Source organism: Candoia aspera, chromosome 4, assembly GCF_035149785.1.
Source record: "Candoia aspera isolate rCanAsp1 chromosome 4, rCanAsp1.hap2, whole genome shotgun sequence".
Lineage (NCBI taxonomy): Eukaryota > Metazoa > Chordata > Lepidosauria > Squamata > Boidae > Candoia > Candoia aspera.
Window position 1 is genome coordinate 93,120,768 of NC_086156.1, and position 13,371 is coordinate 93,134,138.

General features: G+C 37.6%; 2 long non-coding RNA genes across 2 annotated transcripts; both read left to right on the forward strand.

The window, feature by feature from the left end:
* The first annotated feature begins 1,946 nt into the window (after positions 1 to 1,946).
* LOC134497368 (uncharacterized) lies at positions 1,947 to 4,900 on the forward strand. Its single transcript, XR_010067907.1, has 3 exons — positions 1,947 to 2,061; positions 2,561 to 2,635; positions 4,616 to 4,900. It is a non-coding gene; the product is annotated as an uncharacterized LOC134497368 (long non-coding RNA).
* Positions 4,901 to 7,244: 2,344 nt separating this feature from the next.
* On the forward strand, positions 7,245 to 11,218 carry LOC134495514 (uncharacterized). The gene is made up of 4 exons (XR_010067818.1): positions 7,245 to 7,532; positions 8,268 to 8,328; positions 10,601 to 10,632; positions 10,945 to 11,218. It is a non-coding gene; the product is annotated as an uncharacterized LOC134495514 (long non-coding RNA).
* Positions 11,219 to 13,371: the final 2,153 nt, after the last annotated feature.

Genomic DNA, 13,371 nt, shown 5'->3' on the forward strand with positions numbered 1-13,371 from the left:
GTCACCTTTTCACCCACAGCTTCCACCAATACATCTATTCTTCCACCATTCCTTTAGTACTCAATCATATATGATTTATTGGAAGAGCTACCCAGAATCAGAAATCTTGGGAAACAGCAGATGACATCCATGTTCCCTGCTTCTTCCAGCTTTTCCATTTTAAGCGCCCCAACTCCTAAATTAAAACCTATATGCTGGTCCTACATTCTGAGCAGCACTTTAGGGGAAGATTTGGCTGACCACCAAAAGAGAAACAGACTGCCCCTCCCATGGCAGAAGGAAAGAGTTTGGACTGGAAACATCTCTTGTTATGAACATGGAAAAGACATGGCCCTGCCTACCATCAGAGATCAGAAAGAAGATAAAACTGACATTCCCATAAAAGGAGCCTTTTCTCCAACTGCAATTGGGTAGATTCCCACTCCTGATATCCCAGGGAACTTGACAGCAAATCATACTTTCTGGTTTATTTAGCACTTTTATTCATAATTATGCCGATGCTTTTACTTCCTGCACATATTTATCAATTCCACCTTACAACATTAGACCTCCTTCATTCAAATCTATTACATCCTTCCTCTTTCTTGTTTCAGACACTTCTTCCATCTCATCCATTAATTTATTCCCTTACCACTTACTCCTCTTCCATTCCAAGTTGCAGTCTTCCATGAATATTGGTCAGTACAAAACAGCTGCACAGATATTGACATCGTCATTCATTGTGGCTTGATAAACAGGGTTTCACAGAACACTTTTTAGGAAGGCAGAAAAGGTGTGATGTAGATTACCAGCCTTAGGTGAATTTGTGCCATATATAGCTAATTCACTAAGGATAAGCAGTTGGTCAGTTTGGAATTATTTTGGCCCATGTGCCACAAGTGAAACCAAACCCCAATTTTACCCTAAGGATTCTCCCACTATCCTATGCTAGATCTCCTGGAAAGCTAACACGATGATGCTTGCATCCCAACAAGGAAGCATCTGCGATATAGTGACATTCATGCATAAACCTCCAAAGAGAAGAAACTAAACTCTTGGTTATGCCAAAAGATAAAACTACTGACACCAGCACACTCTTCGTTCAGCCTAAGAGTTATTTTGGGGCATATGCTACTCTGACCTTTCCTTCCTCTGAGGTTTCTATTAATACATTCAAAAATATTTTAGCATATTATGTATAGTTAGCTTTGTAGCTACATTTTCCTGGAATGCTTCTGTGTCTTATAAGTCACCACTTTAAAGAAGAGGGTGTTCAAAAATACCTAAATTCCTTATTAAAACAGTGAAAATGATATATTCCAAAAGTACTGATATTTCTTGGTGCTTCTGCTAAGGCATACAGTAGATAACATTGTAAAAGCTTTAGTCCCTTCTGTCCTGAACACTGAACCATGAAGAATGAAGACGTTATCATGATAGACAAAGGTAAACGTATGGCTGTGTTGAGTGCCATGCTGCCTTCTTTATGTTTCCACACCACCCAGCAAGCTGCTAGGGGCCATGCTGAGCTCCCCTCTCTGTCACCTACTCGCTGTCATCATATCATTTCTTGATGAATCAGGGATAGCTTCTGAAGCTTTGGAAATTGAATTTTTTTTTAACTTGCTCCAGTAATTTAAATGGATAGTGGGGAAATTGAACCACATCCTATATTTATGAATTCCCAGTACTAGAGTATATTGCTCCTTTTTGAAATACAGCACACTAATAGGATGATGATTGGGTTAAGAGGAGCTTTTAAAATCTTGCTGCATATTAACTTAGACATACCTAACATACGTAACAATAATAACTCAGAAAACTCGAGTATTTTACCATCAAGATAAAGTGCAGTCTAGAAAATGTATAAATGAGTATATTATAATCTCTTAGATATAGTCACACGTGGGTGTACACCCTGGAGGAGGGAACGTAGTCAAGCATGTCACAAATGTTCTCATTTCTACTTCTTCCGTGAGGCAGGGAAAAGGACAGTAATGTGGAAGAGAAAAAGTTCATGCACCCCGTCTGAAGACCGACAGTATAGCTAAATCATCCTGATGATCCTTCACTGGTTTCTCAGTAAGTTTCCTAAAATCATAATGGAAAGGGAGGGGGAGGTTTCAAGGTCGAGAAAACATTCTTTCATTTCTTCCAGTGACTGAACATACATGAGCATTGCCTTAAAATTTGATATTTTTAGAAAAAGTTTTATGTTTGTATTTCACCTAGGAATGTAGATGCTTTGCTATTATGTTTCTCTTTCTCAGCCCAGCATAAGCACGCATGCATAATTGGGGGGAAAACTCTGTACCACAAAGAAAGAACTGCACCAAGTAATAATGGATCCAGGCAGAGCACTGCTATATAAATAACTTTTGGAAATGCATTGTTTTAAACTGTTCCTCCATACCTTTATTTTTCTTACAAATGTAGAAGCAACTTCTGTTCAACATGAATCATTTAAGCAAGTAGATTTGGTGCTATTTATTAGGTTAAGGGACTTAGGAACATTCATTCTTCTTACTTTTTTTTCCTTTGCAAAACACTTATTGGGTTTTTTCCATTGCTGTCAATGCAGATATTGTGTTTGCAACCCACTGTTGTTTGAGTGAAAGTTTTAGTAGTCAAGATTTGGAACTCTGCAGCTCTACAGGTGAGTTTGGGTCTATTTAATCATACAGAGAAATCAAAGACATGTGTTAGGATTACATAACAAGAAAATAAATCTTTAACATATATCCAGACTGGGGTCATCTAGAACTCCTGTTAAAAATGAATAAACAAACAAGCATAAGCAACAATGGTAGGGAATATATGTCACTCAGGGATGAAGTGTTGGATTGTAGAAATAATTTGAGCTTGTTTTTATTTATTTATTTGTCATATTCTTATTACCACCCATCTCCCCCACTCGGGGGACCCTGGGCAGTTCACAATAAAACAGTATAAAATACAATAAAATCAGAATAATATCAAGCTCTGGCAGATCTAATTCCACCCAAAGGGGACCAGAACCGGTTCTGGCAGGACTAGGGAACCAACCAGCCCCAAGAGTGGCTGTTCCTCTCCCAACTCCAGGCATGGTGAAAAAACCAGGTCTTCAGCCATTTCCTGAAGTCCACAAGAGAGGAGGCCAACCTCACTTCCAGGGGAAAGATGTTTATATCGTCCATACAATATACAGTAATTTTGCTGCCAGTTCATACTGTTTAATATTTAATGGGCAGCTTCAAAGCAAGCCAAGTTTGCTTTGGATTACTTTGCATTAGAAAAAAGTTAGATTTTACAGGAAAAAGCAAAGTAAAATATTCTGCTCTAAGATTGTCCATCAATATGAAAGGTTTCCTAGGCCAACTTGAAAGTCAGGAAAATGTGCAAGGTTTCAGCATCTCCAGATCTCCTTCAACAGGATGAGATGGAATGCAGGATAAGAAGAGAGACAGACAGACAGACAGACAGAGAAGATCTCAATGTGACATTGAGATGTCTGCAGGATAAGAATTTAGGTGGAATGTCACAAAAGACACAGAGATCCTTTTTAGCCTCCACATAAGGTTGTGATATTTTTGGATGCAGTGAGGAGAGCCATTATCAAGATAAAGGGCAAAATGACAGTGGGTGATCTGAAAAAAAAATCCTTATATATTGCATTCCATGTCCATCTTGGAACATGTTCACAAAATAGTAAGCTGTCTATTATGTCAAAAAGGAAATGGGGTGTTGACTGTAATGTTTTGTTGACCATAAGGTTGCACTTTAGTCTCCAGGGGTTATTCCTGATGCTTGGACTGACCCAAGCACTGCCTTTTAAAGACTGGAACTGCCTCTTCAGCTGTGAACAATCACAATGACTGGCCCAAAATGAATAGAGAAAACAAATAACTCACATGCCATCAGAACTTTGTGTACATTCCCTAAAACAAATAACTGAAAGTAATATACAATCAAACATGTATATCTGAAAAATGATATAAATAGCTGAGGTGATAAAAAGATCAACCAAGAATGAGACAAAAATAACCAAAAAACCTGATTCCGTGGAGTCCAGCAACAGATTCTCTGCAGAATGGTCCATGGCCAGATCTAGGAATGGGAATGGGAGGGAAATCTGAATCTAATTTTGCATTTTAGAATGGCATTAAAAGCAAAAACCAATTATTCAAAATTCACACGTTTCTAGATTGGGCAATGCAATTCATCATAAGTTTATCAAAAATATTACAGATAAAAAGATGATGATAATAATATGTGTGCATGTGTGTGTGAGAGAGAGAGGTGGATGATAGAGGAAAATCTATAAAAGGTAGATATGTAAAAATTCCTGACAGAAATTAATAATATAGAAAATAGTTGGTAAAAATGAAATGGTTGATAACACTTGTATGTAAGGGAAGGTATGTTTATTGAACTGTGCAGAGTGGTATCAAAATGAATGTAAATATATTTCTTAAAAAACTCTTTTAAAAAATGTGGGTATAAACCAATCCTGAACTTACATATTGGAAAATGAGAAAATGAGAGAAACTGAAATTGATAGATGTGTCCATTCTACCCAGAAGTCTTTGTAATCCTTCATGGTATATCAGTATTTAGTCTGGTGCTAGTTTCATTTCTGCCCTATTCCTTTGTTTAGGTGAACTGCCAGCTCCTGAGCTGTTTCACAATGCAGGATCTGTTCATCCTGGAGACACAGTCTCACTGTTGTGTGTGCTTCCTTCAAATAATAGCATAACAAGATTTTTTTCCTGCAAAGAGAAAGCCCTTGTTTCAGCCCAGAAACCAAAATCCAGCATGGCTGTGTATAAGTTCCATATTTCACAAACCTCTTCTGAACAATATTCCTGTGGGTACCAACATAAGGAGGGACTAAACCAACAGAAAAAGTCTGTCCTCAGTTTGTCCTGGAATCTGACGGCCCCTCCAGGTAGGAATGAACGTTCACTTCTTCGTGCAATATTCCAACTTTCCTTCAAAATATACCCATAATCGCAACTTTGCTGCTGATTTTGCTACTGATTTCAACAGGCATCTAGGGGACGTGGTGGCGCTGCGGGTTAAACCGCTGAGCTGTCGATCGGAAGGTCGGCGGTTCGAAACTGCGCGGCGGGGTGAGCTCCTGTTGCTAGTCCCAGCTCCTGCACACCAAGCAGTTCGAAAACATGCAAATGTGAGTAGATTAATTGGTACCGCTTCGGTGGGAAGGTAACGGCGTTCCGTGAGTCATGCTGGCCACATGACCTGGAAGTGTCTATGACAACGCCGGCTCTAAGGCTTAGAAACGGAGATGAGCACCGCCCCCTAGAGTCGGACACGACTGGACTTTACGTCAAGGGAAACCTTTACCTTTACCTTCAACAGGCATCAGGATTAACAACAAAACGGATTTGAAGAGATGTGCTGCTTATCTCACCCTATGTATTAAGAGCAAGCTCTCTTTAGCCATACCAGAACTGTTAATGCACAGACTGAAAATATTCATAAGCATGTACAAAATGTAAAACTGGTTTTTGAGGGAGGGGAAATAAGTACCAAAGCTGTCTAATGTGACGTATGGTTTCAGTGAATACTGTCTGACTTTTGAGTGAGCAGACGAAAAACTGGGTGGCGACAAAGAGTGGAATAGTCTCCAAATCAAGGGCATGGCATCACTGCTTTGCTAAAATCTTCTCCTAGAACACACAACATGGCAACAATTTCTCACAGAACTCTCTTCTGATTCTGAGAATATTGACTTTCTTTCCTAAAACAGTGCAGTAATTACTGAAATATTGTTTGCAGTTGCTATGAGATTTTGGATACTTAGTCATATGTGAAAGACAATGACTAAAAAAGCGGTAGGCAACAGGGCCACACACCGGATAGTATCTTTCCAGTGCTCCCATTTCTGTGTCCACTGCCTATTTAACTTATTTACAAAGCAGTGCTATGTCTGAGTTAGTGACGATGTATAGGAGGTATCCGTGCTGCTTTGCTTACATGACCCTGAAGTTCAGATACTGATATTGGGATGAATGCGCTGTGTTGCCGGCCTTACTTTATACATTTTTCAGAACATGACTAGCCTTTGAATCGCTATAGAAATATATGATAGGAACACCTGCTATTTTCCTAGACTCTTTACTGTACTTTGCAGTGTAGAACCCATTCCTATTTCTGCAATTGTAATAAATAAATGGGGCTTTAACCAAGGGATCATAATTGAGGTTTTCTTTGTCCCTTCATGGGCTTTTCAGCTGTGGAGAGCCATTCCTCCATAAAGATTTCTTTAGAAGAGTTGCACATTCAGAATATGTCACAGGAGCCTAAACACAGATGTAATGTTATGGAGATCTTCATTTCTGTGCTATTCTTAGCCTCTTTGTAATCTTACTCTTTTTTTTTTTTTGAGTAGAGGATAATTTCCATTCCTGTCCACCATGTGAACATGATGAGATCAATGGGATTGCAAGTTTCATTGGTGAGTTACAATAGTCATTGGATGATGGCTTTAACACTGAAGGCATTGATTATGTATATGTTTGCATTTCATTCTTCTATCCTAAATAATATAATGGATTCCACTGAATATTTACCTATCTTTCAACAAGAGGGCTCCATTGTGCCCTAACTGCACTTAAAGTATTATATTTTTGTGTGTGTGAGTTTCCATTAATATTGAGAATTCTCATATGCTGCTTAAGAGCCCTGAATAGTCCTAATTTTGCAAAGGAAAGACAGTTTCTACTGATACAAATACGAGTCTTCCTATGGGAATGATTGACACACGTGAAAATTTGTAGTACCACATTTTGGATGACTCCCCTTAGCGGAAACGCTCCTCCCTGGGCTCTTCATTACACCTCCAGTTAGTTGGACTCCCCTGGAATCAAACTGTAATGTATTTCAGGTATATTACCCTAGGTAAGATTTTACAGCTGCAAGGGGATATTTCGTATTTAAACAGTGTGTGGTTACTGTATTCACAAAATGGTTGCCACGGTGGGTAAGGTTCATTTTTACATTGATTTAAAGTTTATGGTACATTATTTCTAGGAAGTGACATTTGATGTTTTTTTCCTGTGGCGTTTTCAGCCTTGGAAATTCTATTAGCGATGTCTCAATTAGAGATACAAATAAGAACTGTCGAATGGAATAAAGAACCAGAGAATCCTATTTTGCCTAGACAATAGGAAGAGGTATTAACATGTATAGTTTTATATACTGTACATGTTTCTTTTTTATTTTGTTTCCAAAACTTTTTGTATTTTTTCCTTTGTGTTTGTTTTCTGTATTCAGTTAATAAAAGGGGGGGGGGAGTCAGACCTGTAAAAGAAAGAACAAACTAAATAGCTTGACTATTTTAAAGACAAACTAATGGAGAAGTGCCTGCCTGGATTACAAAGTGCTGATTCTACCTCTGTGGTGAGAATCAAGGAGTGATACTTTTTCTTCTTTGATCTAATTGGGATTAATCTTCCTTTCTGTAGGTGAGAAAAGTTGGATAACATTGGGAGCTCTAAGCTTTGTCATTCTGATTCTGGCTGCCTTGACTTATCACTTGGTAAGGAAAGGTGAGTGATGGTGGCAGAAAAGGAAGAGAGATAAGAGGTTGGAGGAAAGTGCGGTGTGTGCTACCAAATCTATTCTGTGGTCTTATAATTGTGGTCCAATTATCAGTGCTGATCCATAATCTCAGTATGTGAGAAAAACTGGGAGTGAAAAATGAAGTTGTCCTTCATGTTCAGAGATTGACTGGGGATGGGATACTGCTCTTTCAATAATCTCCTAAAGAATTAAATGATGTATTTATTCATTCATTAGTGAAATACAAACCCACAGCACAAGTGTGTGTGTGAGAGAGAGAGAGAAACAGAGAGAGAATACAGTGAAAAAGAAAATCTAAATATATTAGGAATTAGGAAAGTAATTTTTGTTACAATTACATAAACTGAATTGAAAAATCATCTCTTCATGAGGTGACATATACCATATTTTAAGAATATAATTCAGCATCATATTAAGAACTTTAACAACAATATTTATTCCACAAATTGCTGAAAAATGGTGAAGAGCTTCCTGCCGTTTTGGGTGGGAAATACATGAAACTTTTAGAGGAAGTCTTAACAGTGGGTTTTTTCTTGCTTAATTAAATGGATAAAGGAAAACAAGCAAACAAAGTAACAGGCTGCACACTTTCCCCATCTCAGAAAAAGCAAAAAATCCCGGGCCACCTACATGACTGACTGTGGCTCCTACCATGCCCAAGAGAAAACTGATTCCTGCTCCTTTTTCTCTTCTTGTTTTAGCTCTGTTATGTCAGTTAAAGGAGGAAGAATCAAATCCTCAGACCACTCCTTCTTATGATAGGTAATATTTTATCATAAACTCTGTAATTGATTCTCTTCTTTAAGGGCTAATCTAGAAACATGAAGGTATCAGAAGCTGTGGGTGTAGAAGTGACATCCAACCTCCCCACTACCCCCCATTAGTTTAAGGCAATGTTCCTCAGCCTTGGGTGGCTGGCTGGAGAATTTTGGGAGTTGAAGTCCACACAGCTTAAAGTTCCCAAGGTTGAGAAACACTGGTATAAGGGAAACAGGTAAGATTTTACAGCTGCAAGCATCTTTGGTATTTAAACAGCATGTGGTTACCGCATTCACAAAATGGCTACCATGGTGAGTAAGGTTCCTCACAAAACTCCTACTAACCAGAACAGAAACTAGACTTCAGGCTGTTCCCTATTCACTCAGTGGGCCCTTTGAGGGTCTCAGAAGTGCTCCTTTAAATCACATAATCCTGGGAGCTAGTTTTTTGCTTGTGGCAGCTTTCTTGCTTCTTTATTTCTTTATTTCCTTATTTGCTTCTTTATTTATCACAATAATTTTAAAAATCAGATGGAACCCTGGTGGGCATGAAGGAATATATCTGGGTCTGCCTTGCTGCCCAGAGCTCTTGGATGGGCTCTCCTAAAATACCATGTAAAATTATTGGTTCTTCAATTGACATGTGTGGTGTTGCCTTTAATGGATTGGCAGAAATGAGTAAGGAATGGTCTTTATTTCCACAGAAAGCTTCAGTCATTGATTTAATTATTTTTCATTTTCTACTGGTGGTAAAGATACAAGAAGAGGCTCGTTTGATTTTTTAAAAGGCTGAGGCAATCCTCTTAGCAGCAGCTGTGATATGACTGTATTATATGAGAACAAACATGCAGCTTCAGCACTTATGAATTTAATAGATGATGATGATGATGATGAACTTAAAAACAAATGATGATGATGATGATGAACTTAAATACACATGCATTAAATATTTTCAGTAGAAGACAGATTTTTCTGTGGTTATTTCTAATTCATTAAACCTTCCATTTCATGCATTTCTTCAAATACCACAAAACTTGGTTTTGATGAAATGGGATTATATATAGAACTTGTTGGTTATTCCCACTTTACCCACTGTAGTTCTTAAATCACACAGCCAATTCGGTGTAGCTTTGAGCAACACATAGCTACAGTGTTTTTGCAAGATTGTTCTGTACAGCCTACACAGGAAGGCTAAGATTAGAGTGGTCTAAAGATTAGAGTGGTCTAAATTACTGCAGAGGTATTTTTACATGCTTGTATTATATATAGCATTTGCTTTTTCATTGATCTGCCAGCTAACTGCACTTTCAAGACTGCTTGACATACAGGCTGTCTGTCTTAATGTATAGGCTGTATATGCCTCTTAAGAGCCTTTAAACATGGCACACAATTCAGTTGTGTTTAGACTATGATTACATATTTTAATAAACTTAACTAAACACATTTCAGTTCATAGCAATTTTTTTTAATTAAGCATGTTTACATTAATTTAATTCATTAAATGAAACTTTACAAATGACATTGTAAAGAATACAGGAAAACAGGCTTTCATTAACACAAATAAAGAAAGAAAGCATTTTCCTATACCTGCATCTTTCAACCATTTAATTCAATGAAGGCAATAGAACACACTGAATCATGGGAACTGTATTTTCAGTGAAGGCAATAGAACACACTGAATCATGGGAACTGTATTTTCCCAGCAGTTTCATTAACTGGTGGAAACGTTGAAAAAAAAAATTGCAATAGTTACCATTTTCATTTTGTTTTTCTTTTCTGGATAATGGAGGGTAGTAAGGGTGAGGAAGAAGAAATGGCTCCTCTTTAGTCTCGCCGCTCACTGCTAATTAAATGGAAGAAAAGAGAAAGGAACAGGAAATATGTTTGGGTTCTTGGATGGCCGAAATGGCCTTGAAGCTTAGTATAAGAAGGTACTAAATTTATCTTGAAAAAAGTTGGTTTTGATATAAGTAGCATAGGAAGTTCACTTTGCAAAATTCACCCCTCCTTTTAAAGGGGGTTTCCAAAGTAACATCTTTCTCAGAACCTACTTGAAAAGGGTTATCCAGCACCTCTGTGATTCTTATTAGGAATAGGACTATAAGACAGACTGACAATAACCATAAACCGTTGTCATCTTTGAGATCCAGAAAGTCTTTCAGAGTGTTAGTGACTGGTTATGGTTCATTTGGGGAAGGTTTATCCTAATAATGAGTGTGTGTGTGTATGTGTGTGTGTGTAGACATACATACACATATACATACTTTTTTTCTCAGATGGCAACCTTGTGGGACTCCATCAAACCGAGGTGAGTAATTATAACAGTTAATTCTATTATTAATTGGCCTAAGGATATTTAGCATAGTAAGCCTAATACAATCTTCATTTATATAATGTAATATATTCTGTTTTTAGAATATTCTGTTAGTCATTTATCTTTCCTCTGGCTCCACATATGCCCCAAATTTACTTGAAAAATACCATGAACCTGATGGAATTCATGAAAAATGTGTATTTTAGATTATTTCTAGTTAGAAATTGTGAAGACATGCAATCCCTTTCTTCTGTAACAATTGGACTGTAATGACTCTACTAATTTCCTGTTGTTTTAATTTCAAAGGACCATCACTCCAGAACACAGAACTTTCAGTTTATGCAACCATTGCTAGAGTGTAAGAAAATATTTATCTTAGGATTTCAAAAACGTCATATGTAGATGCCATATCCTTGAAATGGACAGATTTTTAGGGAATTAAATATCTGGAAGTGCTGGAGAAAACTGCACAGTTTGGAAACCATATAGTTCTGGAAAGATCTGGATCAAATGAGCCATCTCTGTCTTCCATGGCCTTATTCATTCTTTTCCTGCCCATAAAGTTGTCAATATATCTGAATACTCTGTGTGTATTCCCTTTTTTATCTAACTCTTGCCTTTCACAGCACATCCTATGGATGTTATACACACATACCCATATATTTCATACGCACAAAGTAAAAGCAAAAGCATAAAAATGGGCTTATATATTTATATATTCAAAGTTAAAGCATCAAAGTGAAAATATATTGGAGATAAAACCAACGTTAAAATTAAAAAAACTTGTGGCGCCGTTATTCTCTAACTTTGCTTCCTAAACAAACAAACCAGCAGGCCAGCTACCCAGCCTAGGGTGTATTGCTGTATCTTAAAACCGTTTTACCTAAAGTGACTGGGGAAATGATGAAACAGTGCACTCCTGAAGTTATTTAAGAAAAGAAAGACAGGGGGAAATGGGCAGTCCAGAGAATGAAAAATAATAATAAAGTAATAATAACCATTCTTGCCGTGTGCTTTTTTTTATTATCCCTTTTATTTAAAACAAAGATGCATTTTATATTTTCAAAAAATATATTATCTATGAATGGGCAGATAATTACTGAAATTATACAATTAATTAGTAAATTCACTGCTTGGTAAAAGATACCAAACAGAATATAGAGTACACAGAGTTGCTTTTACAATATACAAAAGAAGTATAACTTTTTGAACTTTATCTTTTTTCCTGTCTTCTTCTTTTTTTCACCTATTTGCTGTGTTTTGAACCAATAAACTTTTGCCTGCGAAGCAAAAAATTATCACTGCTATGCCTCTGGAAGACCTTTCTTAAGAAATTAACTTCCTAGAAGGAGAAAATCAACAAACATACAACACTATTTCTTTCTCACATTCATACATTTCTTGATGAGAATGAGACAATGAGATAATGAGATGCATCTTACTTTTTTGCTCAAAACTAAGATATCACTACCTGAGCATAGACAGCCAGTTTGATATAGGGATTAATGGCACTTGGCTAGAAACAGAGACTGTGAGTTCTAGTCCTGCCTTAAGTGCAAAGCCAGCTGTATGACTCTGGGCCAGTCATTCTATCTCATCTCAGGACAAAGACAATAGCAAATCACTTCTGAAAAATGTTGCCAGACAAACTGCATGGATGTGGCCGCCAGGAATCAAGACTCAAAGCCATGCACATGTGTGCATGAGTCATACATACACAAAAACCAGGACATAGCAATAAAACACAAACGTTTTGTCCTGAATACCCAGAAAGCTACTCACTTCCTGTTTTTCACATGCTTGTTATTATCCTAATCCACCATTCTGCAGAAGGAGTTGTCTACACAGCAGCATTATCAATTTAAATTTACACAATGTTCATAGCTGATTTCCTGTTTCTTTTAAAAAGTGCTGAATGCTGCAGAGATCCTAGTTTTTGCCCAATATTTGGCAGTAACAAGGATATGAAAAGCACATCAGAATTGCAGATTCATCATGATCTACTGTTAAAGGAAATATTATTGCATGCATGGACATGATCAGCAAATTAAACAGCATGGGAAAAGGTCAGCTCTAGATCAACTGGTACATCTCTAGATGATTTAAAGTGAATCAAGTGAAGTGAACTAAGGAATTTCAATTGACAAATATTTAATCCATGCAGCAATAAAATCATTCCCCCCTATCTAAAATAGTACAGAAATGAAGAAAAGGTTTGGGAAACCAGGGGTAGATTTTGTATGGAATGAACTGATACATTTTATTGGCTAGCTGGTGCTCCTCCTTTTATGTGTCCTATGATGTACTAAAGTTCCATGTAATTCTACTTCTCAAAAGCAAATTATTGGACTCAGCATTCTTTAAGTTCAATGAGTCTGCTTTTGCAACAAGTTCTATGTCATGGATATAGTAAAGGTAAAGGTTTCCCTTGACATTAAGTCCAGTTGTGTCCAACTCTAGGGGGTGGTGCTCATCTCTGTTTCAAAGCCGAAGAGCCGGCGTTTGTCCATAGACACTTCCGTGATCATGTGGCCAGCATGACTACACGGAACGCCGTTACCTGCCCGCCAAAGCGGTACCTATTCATCTACTCACATTTGCATGTTTTCAAACTGCTAGGTTGGCAGAAGCTGGGACTAGCAACGGGAGTTCACCCCGTCAGGCGGATTTGAACCGCCGACCTTCTGATTGGCAAGCTCAGCAGCTCAGCTGTTTAACCTGCAGTGCCACTGC